The following is a 21,404-nucleotide window of genomic DNA, read 5'->3' on the forward strand; positions in this document are numbered from 1 at the left end:
AACGTGGGAAAAACTAAACATTGGGTGAAATACATCTTTACGGAAGGAACATACAACGCTTAAATACGTACTGCTGGGCCACGCAACCCATGGACGTACTGAGCTCGAGACATTTAAAAATGATGTGAGAAATTAAGATTATTAACCACTCCATGACTTTCAACTTTCATTAAAGACAAGCAAGCACTATGAAGCCTTAATAAGATAATTTCCATTATAATAACAGTAATCAGAAAGGATGTTTCACATTCGTGAGACGACGACACAAGCAAACAAATAGATGCAACATCCTGGAACTAGGCATGAGCAAATGAAATATTTAGAATATGAACACGATTAAAATATTCTTCTCATCATGGCGTAATGACGAGAAAAGTTAACTATTAAAATACACATGATTGAAAGTTTGAGTTTCATAGGGAGAGAACAGCTTGGATTGAGACAAATGACAAGGATGTTTTGATACGCTGTTCATTATGAAACAGTTTTGCAAGCAGTCCAAGTATAAAAGACAGAAGCTTTGTGGCTACATGGACCCAGGGAAAGCTTATGGTAAGACAAGGGGCAATATGGATTTGTTAACGGTATTCAATACAGACGTAAAATATTGCTATGAAAAAAAAAAAATTACAATAGGAGCGATATCTGTGTTAGTCTCTCGAGACCACCACTGGAAAAGTGAATGATTTGTAAAAATGGAAATAAGAAATGGATGGGTTTATGTCCCCATGGAGGTTTAATATCTTGACAGTTGAAGAAGTCAGAGAAAAGACAATAAATATCCGTGATAAGTTGTGGGACAAAAAGATTAGTCGTAAACAGTGTGTAGTGGCTGATATCAGAAGATGATAAAGAACGGATCATGGACAGAAAAGATTAACTGCAGGGGCTAGTAGAAGAAAGTGCTTGCAAGGGGAGAAAGCTAAGCCAAAACGAGAGCTGCAAGAAGGTTGTCAGAGTAGAGGGAAATAACGAGAGAACGAAAGTAGCAGATTCTCACTACTAATTGGGAATAAATATTTTGGATAGTAGAATATGAATAAAGACAATTCAAAATGCAGTTGAAGCAAGGAAAAGTATCAGCATGTGTGTAAGACTGGGGGAACTTGGTGTCTATGGAAGTGAGTAGATGTTGCATGGGAATGAGGGAAAGTAAGTAGAAGCAGTAGATTAGAAATTTTGCTTAGTATATATATATATATATATATATATATATATATATATATATATATATATATATATATATATATTATATATATATATATTATATATATATATATATATATAAAAACATTATATATTATATATATATATATATATATATATATATATAAAACATTATATATATATATATATTATTATATATATATATATATATATATATATATATATATATATATATATATTATATATATGAACATTACTCACAACTATTTAAAAGTACTATAAGTGGCAAGATCTCCAGACAGTGAAAAACAACAATAACATTCAAAGAGGATAACGAAAATATCAATGAAAACTTTAGTATTTATTATAAATAACTCTTAAGCTAAACCCACGTAAAAAAAAACTGATGAGGGTTTACAAAAAAACTTTACCTAAAAATATCCTCATTCACACGATAGAACAAGAGACAATAATTAGGAGAAAGGAAAACAGCCTATTTCTAGAAAGCCCTGAAAATATTCTTTTGGAGAAGATAATGAAAGAGGGAAAGATCATACAATTACTCAAAAATATTTACATACATGACTATAAATAGCTTATCACAGATCACTTGATATAACATCAAAGGTGGTTACACGCAGGCACTATATGGTCGATAACACCACTACTCAATGCACACGGCTGTCAATCAACTGCTCCGAAAATACGGAGGGGGATCTACAGCCGGAGGATACACTGATCCGCGTCAGTAATGTCAATAACGAATATATTCGTAATTGACAGATTCAGACCTTTTCACGACTCCGGAGGTTTCAGGGCGAAAGCGGGACCAGGGACAAGACAAGATGCTTTCCCAAGGGCAGCAGGCAGGTCCAGAGATGCAGAGACGTAGATATAGTACCCTCTACAGCACACAGGAAGAGCGCCCGATCAGAGCACAGGAGACGTTTCTCAAACAAGGCTGCAGCTTCCACAGCGACTTCAGTAATTAGGAGGCGGAACACCATCAACGCCCTGCGTAATACAGGTGAAAAGGGGGTACTCAAATGCAGCAAGGCCTCTAGAATGTATATTTCTCCCAAGAGAATCTCCAAATTTTCAAAACGTCCTGCAGGGATTAGGTTAGGGAAACCTCCAAGATAAGGAGCCGAATGCATACTCTCCTTGTCCTCAACCAACGGTCCCCAACAAAAGTGAGGCAACGACCCGCAAATCACCAAACGAGCATCCGGCCGAATAAATACATGGAAAGAGAAAAAGAACAGCTCTCATCGGCGAGGTACCACTTAAATAATAACAACCTTCGATGGGAGTGAGAAAACCCTTAACCAGTCTTTTTTTTTTTTTGTTACAAAAAAAATTTAAATTTAAAGTAACTGAATGAAATTTACTTTACAGGCCACGAATGAAAATTAAGCATATTTTTACAATATATATATAGATATATAGATATATATATATATATATATATATATATATATATGTATATATATATATCTATATATATATATATATATATATATATATATATCTATAAATATATATATATATACATACATACATACATACATACATATACACATATATGTAGGCTCTGCCCTTTTCCAGATGATAACAAAATAGTCAAACAAGTCATTGCTGGGTCGAATGAACGCAAGTACTTATAACTTTTAAAATGTTTACATTTTTATCACTTGCAGTATATACTAATTAGAAGTACACATAGCTAGATTTTCCGTCATAATCCACATTCATGAATAACTGAAACGTAATCATTTCCTATAATCTGCTACTTAGCCTACTGCAATCCTACAGCAATTGTGATAGTAATTAAAAGTAATTAAATATCACTGTGACATTTCCTTTACTTAATATCACAGTTCGTGTAGTTAATGACATGGTAATGTACAGAATATAATTTAGTCTTAATGTCGCGCACACTTAAGAACTTATTCTTAATTATGGATGCACTATTATAAAAGATATACCAAATGGTTAATCATTATTATTGCATGCTATTTAATAATGTTAGGAAGTAACGTAATATGTCTTCAGTGACATCGGTAAATATTATATTGAGAGTAATGCAAGCATAAAAACATATCGGTTTGTGATGGTAGAGACTAAGTCCATTCAAAAGATGTTAAAGTTAAAATTCTCTGACGAATGGCAGTTACTTAGACTTAAGGAGCCACTCAGTATTTACTGAGGTATAGCGACAGAAAGCAGAAGTGGGAGAATGTCTTGTTATTCATTTATGAATAAAGTGTACTAAGTGTTAAGAAACTCCCCAGCTCTGCAAATGACAGCCACTTTAATGCTCAGCTGACCTTAAATATTAAAGTTCAAGCGGACTTCTCGCAGGGAACTGAGATGGATGAAAACCAACTGATATCTGATAAGAGAGAAAAATAAAATATAAGACTTATCCAATGAACAACTTACGTTCAGTAATCATACTGGAACTCCATCTAAACGATCGTGTTTATACTGCCTCCCGACAATGCTTGACGTCAGACTGAACATTTCGAGAAAATTCACACTCACGTAAAATTAACTTTTTTTCCTAAACACGCCCATGATAAAAAATCTTTTCATCTCTCTCTCTTTCTGTCTTGCTTCATGATCATCCCTCTCTCACTCCCTGTAAGAGTATGTTGTGTGGTCACTTCTTTTAAGGGATTCGTATAAATTGGGCTCTTAAGATGGCACGCTTTGCAAATTTAAATCACATGCTAAAATCAGTTGAGGAGATAGTATAATTAAAAGGTAGGGATGTCGAATTCTCGATTACCTTTCTTTTCAGTCGTACCATTTCAACTAAACATTCATCTGCATTTATTTGTGAATGTGGCGATTCGTGTCTTTTTGCCGTCAAGGACGATGAATTTTGGTTTTCGCAAGAATTAGTAAAAATAGGAAATGCTGCAAGGTTTGACTCTTTTGATTCTTGCCATTTGACCTCTGCCCTGTTATGAATGCTAATCCTTTCATCCTTTTCATCGTTAAGCAGGACGTTCATTTTCCCCAGCAACGTCTTTCCATTCTTTATTTTCCTTCTTTAAGCCATAGCATGAGGCCAGTAAAACTAGACTTTCTTCATTGGCCGTTCTTTCACGTCTCAAATGCACGAACGCAAAACCTGTGAATATTTTACCTGACTGTGTGTTTGAACACTTGTTATTCAGCAGTTTATTGTACTGACATAATCATTTCTGTAATCAAGGCACTGAATACAATTGATCGTCATAAAATAATGTGTCTTCAACGCTTGAATGACGAAATAGCCCCAGTGCTTGGTTTGAAAGAGCCTAAATTTATAAAAATAATAATTACAAACAAAATTCTTCTCTCTCTCTCTCTCTCTCACATATACACGCGCGCAAAATCTGTGAATATTTTACCTGATTGTGTGTTTGAAAACTTGTTATTTAGCAATGTATTGTACTGACGTTCATTATTTCTGTAATCAAGGCACTGAATACAATTGATCGTCAATAAAATAATGTCTTGTCTTCAGCGTTGAATGATCGAAATAGCCCCAGTGCTTGGTTTGAGAGCCTAAATTTTATAAAATAATAAATTACAAATTCTTCTTCTCTCTCTCTCTCTCTCTCTCTCTCTCTCATCTCTCTCTCTCTCTTCTCTCTCTCTCATATGCACGCGCGCAAAACCTGTGAATATTTACCTGACTGTGTGTTTGAACACTGTTATCAGCAGTTTATTGTACTGACATAATCATTTCTGTAATCAAGGCACTGAATACAATTGATCGTCAATAAAATAATGTCTGTCTTCAACGCTGAATGACCGAAATAGCCCCAGTGCTTGGTTTGAGAGCCTAAATTTTATAAAATAATAAATTACAAATTCTTCTCTCTCTCTCATTTACACGCGCGCAAAACCTGTAAATATTTTACCTGACTGTGTGTTTGAACACTTGTTATTCAGCAATGTATTGTACTGACGTCATTATTTCTGTAATCAAGGCACTGAATACAAATGATCGTCAATAAAATAATGGCTGTCCAGTTCTTCAAGGACACCGCCATAAGACTGAGTCGACCAATCACCAAATGTACCGAACCTAACATTTTCTAAGGGGTAATTCTTACTGCTTGCCAGTATTGGTAAAGCCAAAGCGCACACTAAACTAGACGAAAAAGAAGCCACTGTATCTTTTCTCTCTATTACTAAAAGCATAATGGTAGCAGTTTTCTCCCCTAAATTTGATATATAGCTTCATACATGCTTGAGAAAACGATCATAAGTAACGATGCATTATCAGAATTCTAGATTGTTCTCAAAGAATTTTACAGCCTCGGAAGATATTTCCCCGGGAACTTAATTATACTCTCTCTCTCTCTCTCTCTCTCTCTCTCTCTCTCTCTCTCTCTCTCTATGTAAAATGTCATTAGTTTTCATCTTGACCTTTAACATTTAAGGTCACCTGAGCATTAAACTGGCTGTCACTTACAGAGCTGGAGAATTTCTTAACATCTCGCAAACTTTTTTATTATATTAATAAATAGCAAGACATTTGATAAATTTCTCTCCAGAAATAAATCAATACTAAGTAGCTAACGTCTAATTAACTGCCTTTCGTTAGAGAATTTCAATTTGAACCTTTTTTATTTAATAGACTTAGTCTTTATCATCACAGACCGCTATATTTTAATGCTCACATTCCTTTCTATTAAAACATTTTCCGATGTCATTGAAGACATTACGTTTTCTGCTTAACACTGTTATATAGCATACACTGTAATATTAATAATCATTTGGCATTGCTTTAATAATATTATATTTTCACCATCACATTTCCTGCTGTTAACTAAATTATGCAAGCGATATTTCAGCCACTAAGAATATAAGAATTTACCAATATTTCAGAAGTTTACATTGCAGAGTAATAAATCAAAACTAAAAATACATTAATGGATTAGCCGTGGGCGAATGAAGGTATTCACTTATGAGTATTACATTAATTTAACATGTAAGCTTCACTGGAAGGTAAAAGCTAATAATTCAGCGTTTGATTATACTGTCTTACAGCTGCGATAAGAAAAACACGTCTGGTAAAATGCTGCTTCAAATACCTCTGACAAACTACCATGAGGCTTAATGATATGTTGTTCTGGGAAACGGTCTTTTCGCTGTTCCTAGAGAACTAAAAAATACACACCATTTTATAATATAAAGTAAAATAATTTGAAGAAAATTACGGCTTTTAATTTCAATTTGATGTAACAATTTACTGGATGAATAATATTTGGACTGGTCAAAACATATGATTGACACGTGAACTGAATTAAAACTGGATACTCATTGAAAGAACCTGACCAAATAGCCGACATGTAGGGAAAACAAGAATTATAGAAAATATTAAGCAAAACCCGAAATGCAATAGAAACAAACTTGCTGATAAAAGCCTTACACTAACCGAAGGGCATAACTTTATGATAAGGTGACATTTTCCACGACTTGTTTCGTAAACAACTCCTATCATGCCTCACACCTCCCTCTACAAACCTCAGCATCACCACTAACCTATCTGATCTGTCACCGCCTGACATATCAATTCTCGCCTCTCCAGAATATCTGCATCGGATGTGCCGCCAGACACATCATAAGCAATTAACTAACAAGGCGCACAAGGGTCTCGGTTGTTTTATAAGTTTCGAAGGATGTGCTATCATAATTGTAATGTTACCTTAAATGTAGCTCTCTGCGACAAAATAAGAAATAATTGTGAACAACTACGAACTATGAACATGTGTGTGTGTGTGTGTGTGATTATACTTAATCTTCAATAAGTATTACAGTAATATAGAAGACCAGATTAAAATTCTAAAGCTCTGAGTAACTTAGAGAAAAACTTGTATTTAGCACTAAATTCTTTTATCATTCCTTCAATGTGGAGCAATCATTATCGGCAAAGAACTAAAGCTACAAAGAGTTCATCAATAATCTCGATTAATCCCCAAACCAAATTGAAAAAAGGAGGAGCTTTTCAATACTCTGTAAATATGTATTCAACGTAGGCAATAAAACTGACTATTCGAATTATAAGCATTTTTAGGAATCAATTAGTGCTTAATATTAGGAGATGAGTAAAGATCATCTAAATTGCTCCTCTAGTACCTTCTAGTAGTACCTTCTAGTACCATGACGCGCTCTATGACAGAAAACAACCTAATTCATATGTTAGTCAACTGCTTACATCTGATCTAATTTCATCTTTTTTTTTTTCTTTTGATACCCACCTACCAAGGATGCTAGAACTATAAGCAAGGCTTTCAGACTTAATTCTATTTTGGAGGCGCCGGGGAGAGAGAGAGAGAGAGAGAGATAAATACATATGGAATATGTATTTATCATATAAAATTCTTCGTATACATTTTATTAATACAACCAATTCAGTATAAAATATATACTGTTTTAATACTGAAAAACATTCGGAATTATAAATTAATTGGCGTCCTCTACAAATAGTTTAACGCTATATTGAAGTAATAACTTGGAAAACTTATATGTACTATGGTTACTGATAGTTATTACAAAAAAATAACCAAGATTACTTTGTGTCTTTCTTGCACCAGGTTGGCGAAAATATGCAAAAAGGGAGAAGATATTAAGAACAACAGCGGAAAATTTCGGTAGTATAGGGCGAGCTCGATAAAGGCAATAGATACATATCAAACACAAACATATGCACGCGCTCTATTTTAAATAATCCTGAGGCGTGAATGGTTGACTGTGTTCAACAATTATAGCAACAGCTTCAACATACCATAAGCGTTCTTATATTTACTCACAAATATTCGTGAAAAAAAAATAATTACATATTCTCAGCTATTCTTATTCTCATAATAAAACAACACGACACTTTAAATATCACAAAAGAAACTATCCACCTTCTTTCAGCAAGATTAGATTTTTTTTTTCTAAGAACGAAATAAAATCTTAAATTTCTTATGGATGCAGCAAACGAGTATACTGATGAATTATGAAGTCACTCTGACACCTGTGAGTGACTTCATATTCCTGCAAGGAAATGTTTACACGATTCCCTTCTGACCTTACTGAGGCCGCCTTGTCATAATCGACACACAAACTCTTTTCAGCTCGTACAGTGATTTCATAATTAAACAAAGAGCTTTTCATTTCATACACTAAACAACAATGTTCCTAAGCATCCGCATATTTTACGCTAGTTGTCCCTTGTCACAACCCTAACAAATAATGGTTAAATCATATTTTTGTAAATTGTTCTCTTTGGACGAAGAGCTTACAGTTCTAAGTAAATATAAATCGAGATACGGATGCCAGCTCTATAGATATAAATATATAGATATACATATAAATAAATAAATAAATAAATAAATAAATAAATAAATAAATATATATATATATATATATATATGTGTGTGTTGTGTGTGTGTGTGTGTGTGTGTATAACTATATACACATAATAATTCTAGTATTACCAAGGCAAATGTTCCTGCAATAAGGCTGCCAACTACATAACCTGCCGCATAGATAGTCAAGAGGTTCATGTGCCCATGGAATGTCACACAGCTCTTGGCTGTCAAGCGTCAAGAAATGAATAAACCCAATGTTGCTTTACGTTGCTGATCGTTTGGCAAATGGTGTATCGAAAACGTTCGTAGCATAAGCTGTGGAAATTTGAGTTTCCTGTACATAATGACAATAATTTTCACTAATAGCTCGACTATTCAGATAATCTCTTCTAACTATTCATTCGCTAAAGACACCTTGGGCTGCTACTTTATTCTCATACTTTAATCATTGTTTTACAGATTTAAGAATCCTTGTGTATTAAAGGAACTCTAGTGCAAGATGAACATGACAATTTATAAATAACATCATAAGAGTTTCTTTTCACAGACTTTTTTTGTACCAGAAAGATTCTCAAATTTTGCACAATGGTTATTATTAAGTTTCTGTGGTTTTTCTTTATTTCACATGAAGAATTCTCCGTGCTCTCAATGGAGACAGACGCCTTTCTATTTTTCTCTTTCATATTCAAATTCCTCCTTTAACTTTCAAAGGCAAGATACTATTTTTAATTTTTCTTTACAAATGAACATCTGATATGATACACGAGCAGAACACGAAACTCCGAAATCCCACTGACAAGGGATGATTCTACCATCATTAAAATGCGCACATCATTAAGCGGGGTTCTCAGAGACAAAAAACTGAATAAGGTACACAATTATTAATCAAATCAAATCAATTTTTCACCCATAATATACAGGACTAAAGATTACAAAAGAAAAATCTCGAAGAGTCGGTCTTCAGCTTAAAATGATTTCATCACACGAAATGAAGTATAAGAAACACTTAAACAATAAAAAACAAAAACACATACACACGAATGATATTCTGAATATCCGAGTCCTCACATTCCTTTCATTAATGAAGTCCAGAAAACATGATGCCTTTCACATTTATCTCAACTGGATTTGACTACGAAATATTAACAAACCTTTTACCTTTATATATTCATATATTTATGCGTGTGTGTGTGTGTCTATAAAATGTTCCCATGTGCCAATTTAACCCTTTGTGCTCATTTTGAGCAAAGTGATTAATAAAACAATTCACAATTTCCCCCTAAAAGACTTACTAAAACCGGGAATTTAAAAATGGAGGAACTGACGCAAACGGCAATGCAGAATTACGAGACGGAGAAAGCTATGAAAGTGGATAAATTTCAACAACAGAGAGAGAGAGAGAGAGAGAGAGAGAGAGAGAGAGAGAGAGAGAGAGAGACTTTAAGTGGCGAGTCTGTCCAAAATTTCGAAGCTACAAGAGCAGGAAGGATTTTAATTAAGAAGTCGTCAGAACGTAATTGGCGCGCGCAACTTAAATAACTCGTACAATTCAGTCACTTCCTGATAATGACAAGTGATATCCTTTTTTCATTTTTTCAGAAATCTTCCCTAAACATTTTTCTTTTTTTTTTCGGGAAAAATACATAAAAATGGAAAAAGAAAATGTTTCCCACCTTTCATTGCAACATAATTTCTGACTAACGGCGTCAACTGTTATTTCACTTATGGATAAATGTAGGAGATTTTGAAATGGAAAACCATCATTAAATCAAAACAGATGCGTCTCTATTCGAATAGTAAACATTTGGAAAAGAAGATCTTGATAAAGATTGACGAACTATTAATAACGGTGCTTGGCTAAGCTGCTCTCTCCTGATAAAACCGTCACCATATCTTCCTAAACATTAATACCATCATTATGGTAATGATTCATTTCTTTTGAACAGGAGTCGTTTTCAGATTACAGTACTGACAAAACTCCAGAATTGTACTTTACGATGTCAGAAACTGAGATCATGTTCGAACGATTTCCCGTATTGAAAGAGGTAACACTACCGATGTAAGACATTTAGCTCTCCTGTTCGAAACTTTAAACGCTTCAAGCACTACTAAGGTAATTTTGTTTTCTTACCAGAATAGTAATTAAGAATTAATATCCATGTTGACATTTGAGGCGTCCTGTGCTAAAACCCACACTCACCACATTTTAAAAAATAGAAAAAAAGGCCTTTAAATTTGTAAATTTAAAAAGGTCATAACTTTTATTTTTCAAGATTGTCTTCAGGTTTGAATTTTTGGAATGTTTAGGACCCCAAACATATGATGTTATATATGAAAAAAAAAGTTAGACTGCACAATTTGACTGACAGATTGGTTGTATGATTGATTGTAAAATTAATGAGCAAAATTAATGCTGAAGTTTACAAAAGTACAGATTATATAATGCAAAATTGAACCATATTCTCATCATCAAAATATACACTCACTATCACCATTCGAAAGAGGAAACGAAGGGGGATTCCAGATGTACGATAAAATGCATTTCTCAAACTTGTGGCGAGTGTGGGTTTTAGCACTGGACCCCTCATTTCCTGGTTTGTATTCTACCATTCATTTCACTGTATACTTAAAGCCTGTGCCTCTTCTGACATGTGTAAAAAGATTCCATGAGCGTATAATTTAATATTTATGGAAAAAACTGCTACGAAAAAAATTAATCTGTAAGTGAAACCACAAAACATAAATAAATAAAATAAACACAGGCTGATAGACCAACGTTATCATGTGAAATGTCAAAAGCTTTTCGTATCATTACTAGTCCTCTTTATAACAATTGCAGCTTATTAGTATTTTTTAGCTCTGTATCACTTCACCTACATAAAAAGCTATTTTCCGTGCTTAAAACTGATCAGCATCTTACGGCTATAAACATGAAAATATTTCGGAGTGAGGATCAGTCACATGAATCACTTTAAGCAGCGACACAATACAATAGTGTTTGATTCCTGACAGAAGTACATCTTACATCTAAAGGATTGAGCTTGTGGAGACAGCAGCCAAGAGGATAATTGCCGGGGGTTTCTCTCAAAAGGAAGCTGGGGGGTGGGGGGTGGGGGGGGGGGGTTCTCACCAAAGGAACCTCCCAAGGTGGTTTCTCTCAAAAGGAAGCTGAGTGGTTGGCTAAAGTCGGTTGCCTAAGTGTCTGTTGTTAATGCACACTGTCTTCCTACAAGTCTGAAATTCTCCATACGAAATCAGCATACCGTAGAAAATATCAATGTACACCAATTAGATATAGAATATATTAAATTTCTGAAGCAGGAAGTTTCTGAATTCATTAAAGAAATAAAAAGATTTTTAAACAAGACTTTAAAACGCCTCATACATCAATTATATAAAGTCTTTCTGAACAGCACAAACAAGTCTTCAACGTATATTCAAACATCCACCTGTTTTTTTTTCTATAATGCTGTACGGCAGTCCTTTTCAACATCAAAAAACTCAAGTGCAGTTTTCAATTTGTACAGCCAAGCCAGTATTCTGCTCCTCAAGGCATAACTTCACACCACAGAGTTATTGTTTACCTCGCTATCCACGACTGCAAACAAGTATGAAAAGGTATCATTTCCGAACTAAATTATAACCTTTTTCAAATGATCTGGAAACTTCGTGAAATACGTAAACCAGCGTTTTATTATCTTTTGGAATTCTGTTAGTCAAAAAGGCACCATTTTCCTTATAAAACTAAATGAAACTAAGAGAGAAATTCGTCTTCCCTTCCAAGCACATTTTTTCAACATATGCTAACGGAGAATCACTTCGTCAATTTCAGTGGAACTAACGTACTATCTACTGTAATGGATACAGAAAAAAAATAGCAAGCGTCATCATAATTGAAAATCTAACACATGAATTATTCACCTAAGTAACTTTAACTTTCATAAGCTTTAAAGTGTTTACTAGAATCTCATTCAAAATACATATTTTTACATCTTTTTCACATTTTTACATTTGCATTTAATTCTTTATAATTATAGTTTGCTAGTATGAAAATTCTTAAATATACTACTTGTAAGATTACTTTAGAATATGAACTGATTTTTTAGTAATGACACGTTGACCAATAACATATTTTACTTAGGATTGTTTAAATCCAACGACTTTTTATGCTTCTGAAAGTAATATTTCTTCTTTTACGTATTTGCGTTGTTTACTTTAGTCCATTTCTATAGGAAAGAGGGGAAGGAATGTTTCATTCCGAAAAACAGTAAAATCATTCAAATTCTTTGAAGTCTTTGTTGCGCTTCTTTACTGGTATGAAAAATCAAGGGAAGTGTGTTTATCCCCACCCCTCTCTCTATCTCTTATGTGTTTATCCCAACCTCTCTCTCTCTCTCTCTCTCTCTCTCTCTCTCTCTCTCTCTCTCTCTCTCTCCCCGTATGTATGTATGTGCTATAAACACCCCCTTTCCCGGGGGTATTTGCTTTGAGATAAAAGTCTTCTATCTAAGGTGTGAAAATCAAACCATAAATTACAAAAATAGAATTTACTAAGAAAGTTTAACCATGAATCATGTAAAATGAAATGACAGAAGGTGGATATTTAAACCATTAAGCATTCCCCGAAACAAAGTAATTAATCGTATGGCAAGCATGATATGAAGAAATTAATTTCTGTACCCCACCGAGTCTCTGATCCAGCCAATATTTCTCAAAGTCCGTTATTCATAACTTTCGTTCTTAAGTTCCATTTTAAATTACCACTTCCCCCATCCGCCATTTTAAATGCTCGTTTACACAGGAGCATATTTATCCAAATTTTGATTTTATTCATGGGTCCATTGAAACATTCTGTCAAATCAGAACATTTCAAACATAGAAAAAACTGAAATCAAAGGAATCTGAAATAAATCATTTCAATAAAACCTGGTATAAAGAACTGGCTTACATTCTGCAGTGGGAAACTCTGTTCCCAAGCGTGTCCTAGAACTTGACCAGGCACAATTTATCTCAACACCAAAATGAATGGCTCTCTGTTAGAGCCATCACAATTTAGCATTTTTGTAACCAACATTCGAACACACGAATCCAATTTTAACCGGACTACAAGATTCCAAGCTTTAACAATGGATATTTCTATTCTTCGACACGTGATACTGTATCCGGGCCTCCAACCAATGCTCAAGGCAACGTCCGATTAAACGCAGAGTTGATTTCCGCTACCATGAGGACAGAATCAAGTGGTCTCTAACCTGAAGAATATATATATATATATATATATATATATATATATATATATATATATATATATATATATATATATATATATATATATATATATATGGCTAGATATTCATGGAATTGCATGCCTGCATTAAGCCCTCTGATTAAAATCATCCACATTCCTTTGTGCTTGTGATAAAATTCACACCGGTCACACCAGCCGGGTAAACCAGGAGGCGAGACACCGCTCGTAGGTCCATTAGCAATTAGCTACAACCCATCATTCTCGCCTTAAGGGTTCGCCCTTTCTCACTGCCAACCAAATCCTTTGTACTCTGTTTTACTTCTTACTGCTGTCGTTCCAATTTCTCTTCCAACTTGCGCCCTCAGGCATTGTATGCCCAAATAGACGCCAACAAAAGCCTGCATATTTAAAGGTCAAGAGCCGAAGCTACCCTAAGAAGGAAGACGAAACAGAACAGGAAACCCACTGTATGTGGCTGAGGTTGTGACCAAGCCAGCATCTTAGACAGTCCTTGTTGGCAGGACATATGCCCATCAATTCTTTCCCCCCTCTCTACTATAAGTTACTTTGTGGCACATACAATTCGCATTCCACACAAGGTCCTTTAATCAAAGTCTGGCTTCTACACTCAAGACATCATCGCTTACAAAGTTAGGTACAGTTGGATTTGGAAAATGTACACAATCTCTTATTTCACTTCAATACTGCTCTCTTTATACTCACTCCCCTTGCAACTCCTTCAAAGCCAAACTGAAGTGGTGTAAATTCTTGTGAATCTTAAAACATAAGTATCATTTCAGTTTTCGTACCATTACCTGCTGGGAATGATTTACTCTCCCTGACCTCAGCACTTCTCACTTGACGTTACTGGCTTTAGCAATCGAAGCTATAGTGTGTCCCTGCATTGCGTTTTCACAGTGCCAGTCTTCCCTCAACTGCCATCACTGAGCAAATTCTACCTGATGAAAGATTGAAGACTTATTTTATGCTCGAATCTTTCCCAATAGTATATTTGCTTTGCTAGTGGCACTACTTGCTTTGTTACTTAACATAATCACAATGTCACAGAGCAAGTGAGTTTGGCTCCTGTGCACATATCTCCTTATTTGAATAATAATAATTCATTATGTGAAACATTATTTTTCCCTTATTTCCACTTAATTTAGCCATAACATAGTTTATCATATTCTGGTTATTAGTGTGTGGCTTACAAGTGGTTAGCTTAATGTAACGTTGCAGGGCCAAGCCTGTAACAATATATATATATATATATAATATATATATATATATATATCTATATCTATATATATATCTATATATATATATATCTATAATATATATCTATATATATATATATATATATATACATATATATATATATGTCTTTTATTTATAATATATATATATATAATATATATATTATATATAATATATATATATATAATAGATATATGTATATATATCTATATTATATATATATATATATAATCTATATAATATATATATATATATATATATATATATATAATAATATATATATACATATATGATATATATATATACTGACTGTCACAAAAGTCTTATTTTAGCATTTGTTGTCTTTTCATTTTCTCTGATAATTTACAAGTTTGGAAGTAACAAGGAATCTCGAAACCAGTTCAGAGTTTTGGGAAATAAGAAAGCAAAGTAGTTTTGGAAAACGTGTTCCTTTTGCCCATATCATTAAAAAGTCCAAAAAGGTCCGTGACATGTCCCACATGTAATTTTAGGCATAATGGACAGTCTGCCCTGAAGGTAATTTTAGGAATTCCCATCTGACTTAACTGCGAAAGCCAAGCAGGTTAACCCAAAATTTTTGTCCCCTTTTAGAAGAATACCCAGGTCTCCTGCCTCTTGCACCTGCAACCTCGAAATTAGTTTTCCTCTGACCCAAACCTTGTAATCCTTGGGTAGTTCCCCACATAATTTATTCTTTTGTTGCTCTCAAATCTCGTGCGATTTACATCTTTTATTCCTTTGTCCCTTGTGTGACTTCTATTTCAGATACCTGTCAACTTTGAAGCATCCCAATGGGACCCCAAACAATAGGCCACCCCTATGCGAACACAAGAAGACCATGACTCTGTTGTTACTCATCGGGTATATAGAGGGGCATCGCTGCCATTAGAGAAGTAGATGGCGTTCAAGTAAAGGAGAGTTGAAACACTGAAGGATCATTAGTCTGTCTGTGTTAGCACCTGTTATCTGCCGGTGCCCGAGGACTTGACGGGAAGTTAGTACCTTGACGCCCTTCGATGCTGCACCTTTGGGAAAGACGGGCGTGCGTACCATCTATGGTGATCCTCTGTGCCATGAACTTTTAACTAGAAGCGCATCTTCTTCTCTCACCACATTCTCCCTGGGTTGGGACTGATTTTAACGCCGATTTCCATTGGAGTTTCTGCTCACTGTAGACTGGCTCATCCATAGACTAAGGTAAAGGTAAAGTGATTGGAAGTTGTATGCCGGCATCATCATATTCTCATACTTTGTTTTCTTGCTGTTCTATTGTTCAGCTACGTGACCTCTGGTAAATCTTCAAATGTAAATTAGTGGAACACCAATTAATGTAACGTTACCCACTTAAGTGATAGAGTCGTGAGTGAAATACGTAGAGTTCTCCCATTTTAATTTCACTTGTCATCGACCCGTGTGCTACAACAATCCCTGCATTGCAGATCCGTTCACGAATGTCCTGGCTGTAGGTCGTCAGTAGATCAACGGTGCCACTCGTTGACATTACCAGTGCCATATCCAGTCGAGTGTGCCCGGAACCCAGTGTGAAGAGCGCGCTACAGTTTTCCCTTGTACCATTCCCTTGCAAGCATCCTGATCCCTTATCAATTTTGACTTTATGAGTTTAACCATTTTTGGTTAGTGTATTATGGCATACTGTTTGTGTTGGTTACCTGTTACAGTAATTGAGAGTGCCATTGAGCTCTATTGTTAGCTCCTATATATTTCTACTAATCCCTTTTAGTGAATCATATGTATTGTAGTGGACATTCTAACTTGACCTCATACCCCGAGTAAGTGTTGGTAATTTAATTTTCGCTAAGGGACTTTCTTTTCTGTTTGCAGGTGCGTGGCGAACTTAGTCATATTACGCTCTGTGCCTTGGTCCAAATTAGAGCCATTCATTTCCATTATCCCAGTTACCCCACCACGTGACTATATATATATATATATATATATAATATATTATATGATAATATTATATATATATTATATGCTTTCATAATGAAAAAATTTGTAGATAAATATAAGCAACAAAATTAATATGCTCAGGTTTTACATGTTTTGGACTGTAAAGATACTTTGTAATTTCGGTTAGGGTCAAATCTGTTTAGGTTTGTGACCGTGTGATATCCGATAATCCTGGATTATTTCTTTTAATTTTTACCCTTTTGACATTAAAAAACCCCATATGGTATTCTTTATCTTGTTGTGCACCTGAGACCTTTTCTCTCCAGCACTTGGATTTCTGACTATCATTTTCCTGTGGTATTCGCTTTTATATATATATACTATATACAATATATATATATATATATATATATATATATATATATATATATATATATATATAGTCACGTGATAGGTGGCTGGGATATAGAAATGAATGGCTCTCAATTTGGACCAAGGCACAGAGTGTAATATGACTAAGTTTCGCCACCTACTTGCAAAAAGAAAAGAAAGTCCCTTAGCGAAAGTTAAACTACTAACAATTATGTGTATTATACATACATAAATTATAATATATAATATATAATACTAGAATTAAAAAATAATACAATATAATAAAAAATAATATTATTTATATATATAATAATGAATATTATATATTATATATATATAATTCACCCACATAACTGACAATACATATATGCGTGTATGTAAATAGATACGTTTTTTACCTTCTAGCTCCTATAATTTCATTAATGTTTCCAAAATGTTTTTTACTTGTAAACTCTCACACAAATTTAACGGATGTAAATACATTTAGTGCTTGATCCTAAAATATCCGGTTTTATATTTTAAGTCTGGTTTAATTTACCTCATTTATTCATTTATTATTCCTAAAATATGTGAATACCACCTAACACCCTACACATTACAAAAGAAGGCCGGTGAATTCAAGGCAGAGTAACATATGAAATTTCATTTTCACTACAAACACATTTCTCTAAGACGCTAAGGATTTTGAATTTTGCATTTTGATCACAGTTCGTTTTCAGATGTTTGACTGTTTCGTTATCTTACTGCAACATTTATATCGTTTTTGCAACGATTTCAGTTTGATAGGTCATATATGAAAGGGACGTTTTAGCCAAAGCAAATGGAACGACAAGTGTACTGCATCTATACAATTCTGGTGTTTTTTCCAAGATGATAAGACGATTTTCAACATTTTAGATTACATACCGAACAAAAAGGGAATATCAACAAATGCAATGACTAAACAAAGCCAGTCAATTTGAAGTTTCTTGGAACCTTTCAGATATTCAAGATATATACAATCACTATTAACAAAATATTATAAAATGCCACGTAAACAAAAACACTTCTCGATATAATTTACGAAATAAATGTTGACAAAACAGTTAACTTTCGATTAGTCCTTTTTTTCAATCGAGTTTTTTTTTTTATTAAATAAAAATTTTTTCAATGAAATAAAACAGTCAAGATGTCTCCGACATCACTTCACAGCTTATTACTCCTCTAAACAATCTATACTAATAGAAATATGATCCTACTCTGTACACTACCCATAGAATTATCCTACTATGTACTCTACCCATAAAAATATTATCCTACTATCTACACTACCCATAAAAATATGATCCAGCCATACACAATACTACTTATAGAAATATGATCCTACTATATAATTACCCCAGGCAGCAGAACTATTGTTTTTATAAGCGAGTCTGTATATAAGTATGATCCTACTATCCATATTACCCAAACAGCAGAAATAATCTTTTTTATAAGCGAGATTGGAAAACAATTCCCACGCCGTTAATTTACCAGCAGACGCACAGCTAGCCAACAAGTTTGCAGTTCTATTCAGAAGTTTCGACTCCACTACTTGAAAATACATCTTTCAATGGAACATGGTCATGCTGTCAGGTTTACATTACAAAAGAAGAAGAAGAAAACGAAGAAGAAAATGCTTTACGATTGACAGCTGATAACGAGTGAGGCTCTAAGAAGAAGAAAATGTTTTACGATTGACAGCTGATAACGAGTGAGGCTCTTTCTCAATTTCTGCACCTAGAATATTTGAAAGCTCGTCAAAACTTGGAAGTAGTATTGATCACAATTAGTTCATCTTCTCCTTATTCCGAAGCACCAACCCAACTTTAACCAAGGAAGAAAGACCTTCTTTTATTAAGCTACGAAGTTCGACGACGGTAACAGCACCGTCTAATACAGTCACTTCGATACACGAGAAAGTTAAAGGTGCATCATCAGTTAACTTCCTGTATAACAAGCTGCGATGAAGGGCGAAAATCAGTTTGATTTTTTCATCGCATTAAAAAAATAATAAATAAATAAATAAATAAATAAATAAATAAATAAACACGATCTCTCAACCTGTAATATACCTAAACTTAAGAAGATACAATTTCATGGATTCGGTTAAGATTTAATCTCTTCTCTTGCCTCTTCAGAACATGACTATTCCCTTCTACGAATAATAATATACTGAAAAGCATGTAACACAAATTTACAGGAAATCGTGGAGGTGAAGACAAGTGATGTAAAAAAAATATATTTTTTAAATAATGTTTAAAAATAACGTTAAAAATTCTGTATGAAAAATTACCAAGTACCCAATTTGACTAGAAAGATTATCATAAAAAATGCATCTCTGAACACGAAGACTTTCAAGGATAAAATGGACAAAAATCGCACTCCATAACATGGACTTTCATACGACACCGAAAGAGCACAAATAACAAGAAAAAAAATCTGAAGAGATATTTTAATCGTTTCCGATTTAGTCCAGAACAAGATCAGGAAAAGACGAGATAGACTGCCGACGTAAGGTTAAATAAATATAATCTACGATTCTGGCAAAGTATGCATCAATAATTTTCAACAAGATAACGCCGGTGACAATAAATGATGATGAAAATTTGGCTTTCAGAAACGGGTGTTTGAATATAATCTTAAAATTGATAGAATCAACCTCGCATATGAAATGGTGACCTAATTTTGTATTCGGCCAGAAATGTATCAATTGCTCCATAAATAAGTAGTAAAAGTAATATGTTGAGAGCAGAATCATCTGTACGGGGTAGTAAACAAATTCAGATTACAACAGAAAAATGATGTACGGCCTAGATGGGGGAAGATGATCTTTCGATTAGATTAGATTATAAAATGTTTGGCACAGCCAAGCGCCGGAGCCGAGGGGCAAGATGATCTTTCGAGAATCATTATCTATGGAGTATCAATGAAGGACCCTGTTACAAAATATTGCTCAGAGTCGTCACTACTGCATATTAGCGTGTTTTTTTTTTTTTTTTTTTTTTTTTTTTTTTTTTTTTTTGTATGGTGTTTTTACGTTGCATGGAACCAGTGGTTATTCAGCAACGGGACCAACGGCTGTACGTGACTTCAGTGAAACAAAGAACGGCACCACATCCTCGGTAGACCAGGAGTCCTGGGTCAGTCATGTATGCATGTTTAAATGATCAGGAGGGAGAGGCAAGTCCTCGACGTAAGGTATGTCGGCCAACCAACAACCACCCTTGAGAGATGACTTTGTGCCCAAAAATGGACCATATTTTGTGGATGTAGAAGAAGAAGAAAAAAAAAACCTCCATTGCATGATATTCTGGGAGAAAGAGGTTTTTCAAATGGAAAAAAAGTTAAGTATATCTTAGTTTTACCAGACCACTGAGTTGATCAACAGCTCTCGTAGGGCTACCCCGAAGGATAAGATATTTTTTTACGTGGCTAGGAACCAATTGGTCACCTAGCAAAGGGACCTACAGCTTATTGTGGGATCCGAACCACACTATATCGAGAAATGAATTTCTATCACCAGAAATAAATTCCTCTGATTCCGCGTTGGCCGAGCCGGGATTCGAACTTCGGGCCACCGGATTGGCAGCCGAGCGCGAAAACCACCCGTCCAGCGAGGAACTTTTTAAATGGAAAACTATGGGTGGGTGGTGAATGCTGAATCAGTGAACATTACCCTGCACCAGCCTGTGTATAATATTTAGGTGTTCACAGATTGTGTTTTACCTTCCAATAAATGAAGGTGTGGCTGTAGGCCTTCAGTACCTTCACTGGAAAGCTTTATGGAAATTCCTCCCACATCTGTCTCCAAGAATTTCCTCGTTATTTTTCGTTTCTTTGTGAAATTTATATATGTTAACTTTAATTTTTGAAGTTCTTTTTAATTTTTCATTTTCTAATGTACAAAAAAGACATTGCAGCGCAGTTCCGTTGTGTTTCTGGTGTAGCACTGATGAAAGTCTTGATTTATCAACTAAAGCAGTTGTCAGCATAACAGTATAAATAAATGGAGCAGCATAGAAGCATAAGTAACTTTCTTTGAAGGA

At 34.4% G+C, this 21,404-nt stretch overlaps 1 long non-coding RNA gene across 2 annotated transcripts in view; it reads left to right on the plus strand.

Moving 5' to 3' along the window:
- The window catches only part of LOC135217040 (uncharacterized), a 218,198-nt gene that overhangs the window by 127,199 nt on the left and 69,595 nt on the right, over positions 1 to 21,404 (plus strand). The window lies entirely within an intron of this gene.

The sequence above is a fragment of the Macrobrachium nipponense genome, chromosome 7, assembly GCF_015104395.2.
Source record: "Macrobrachium nipponense isolate FS-2020 chromosome 7, ASM1510439v2, whole genome shotgun sequence".
NCBI lineage: Eukaryota > Metazoa > Arthropoda > Malacostraca > Decapoda > Palaemonidae > Macrobrachium > Macrobrachium nipponense.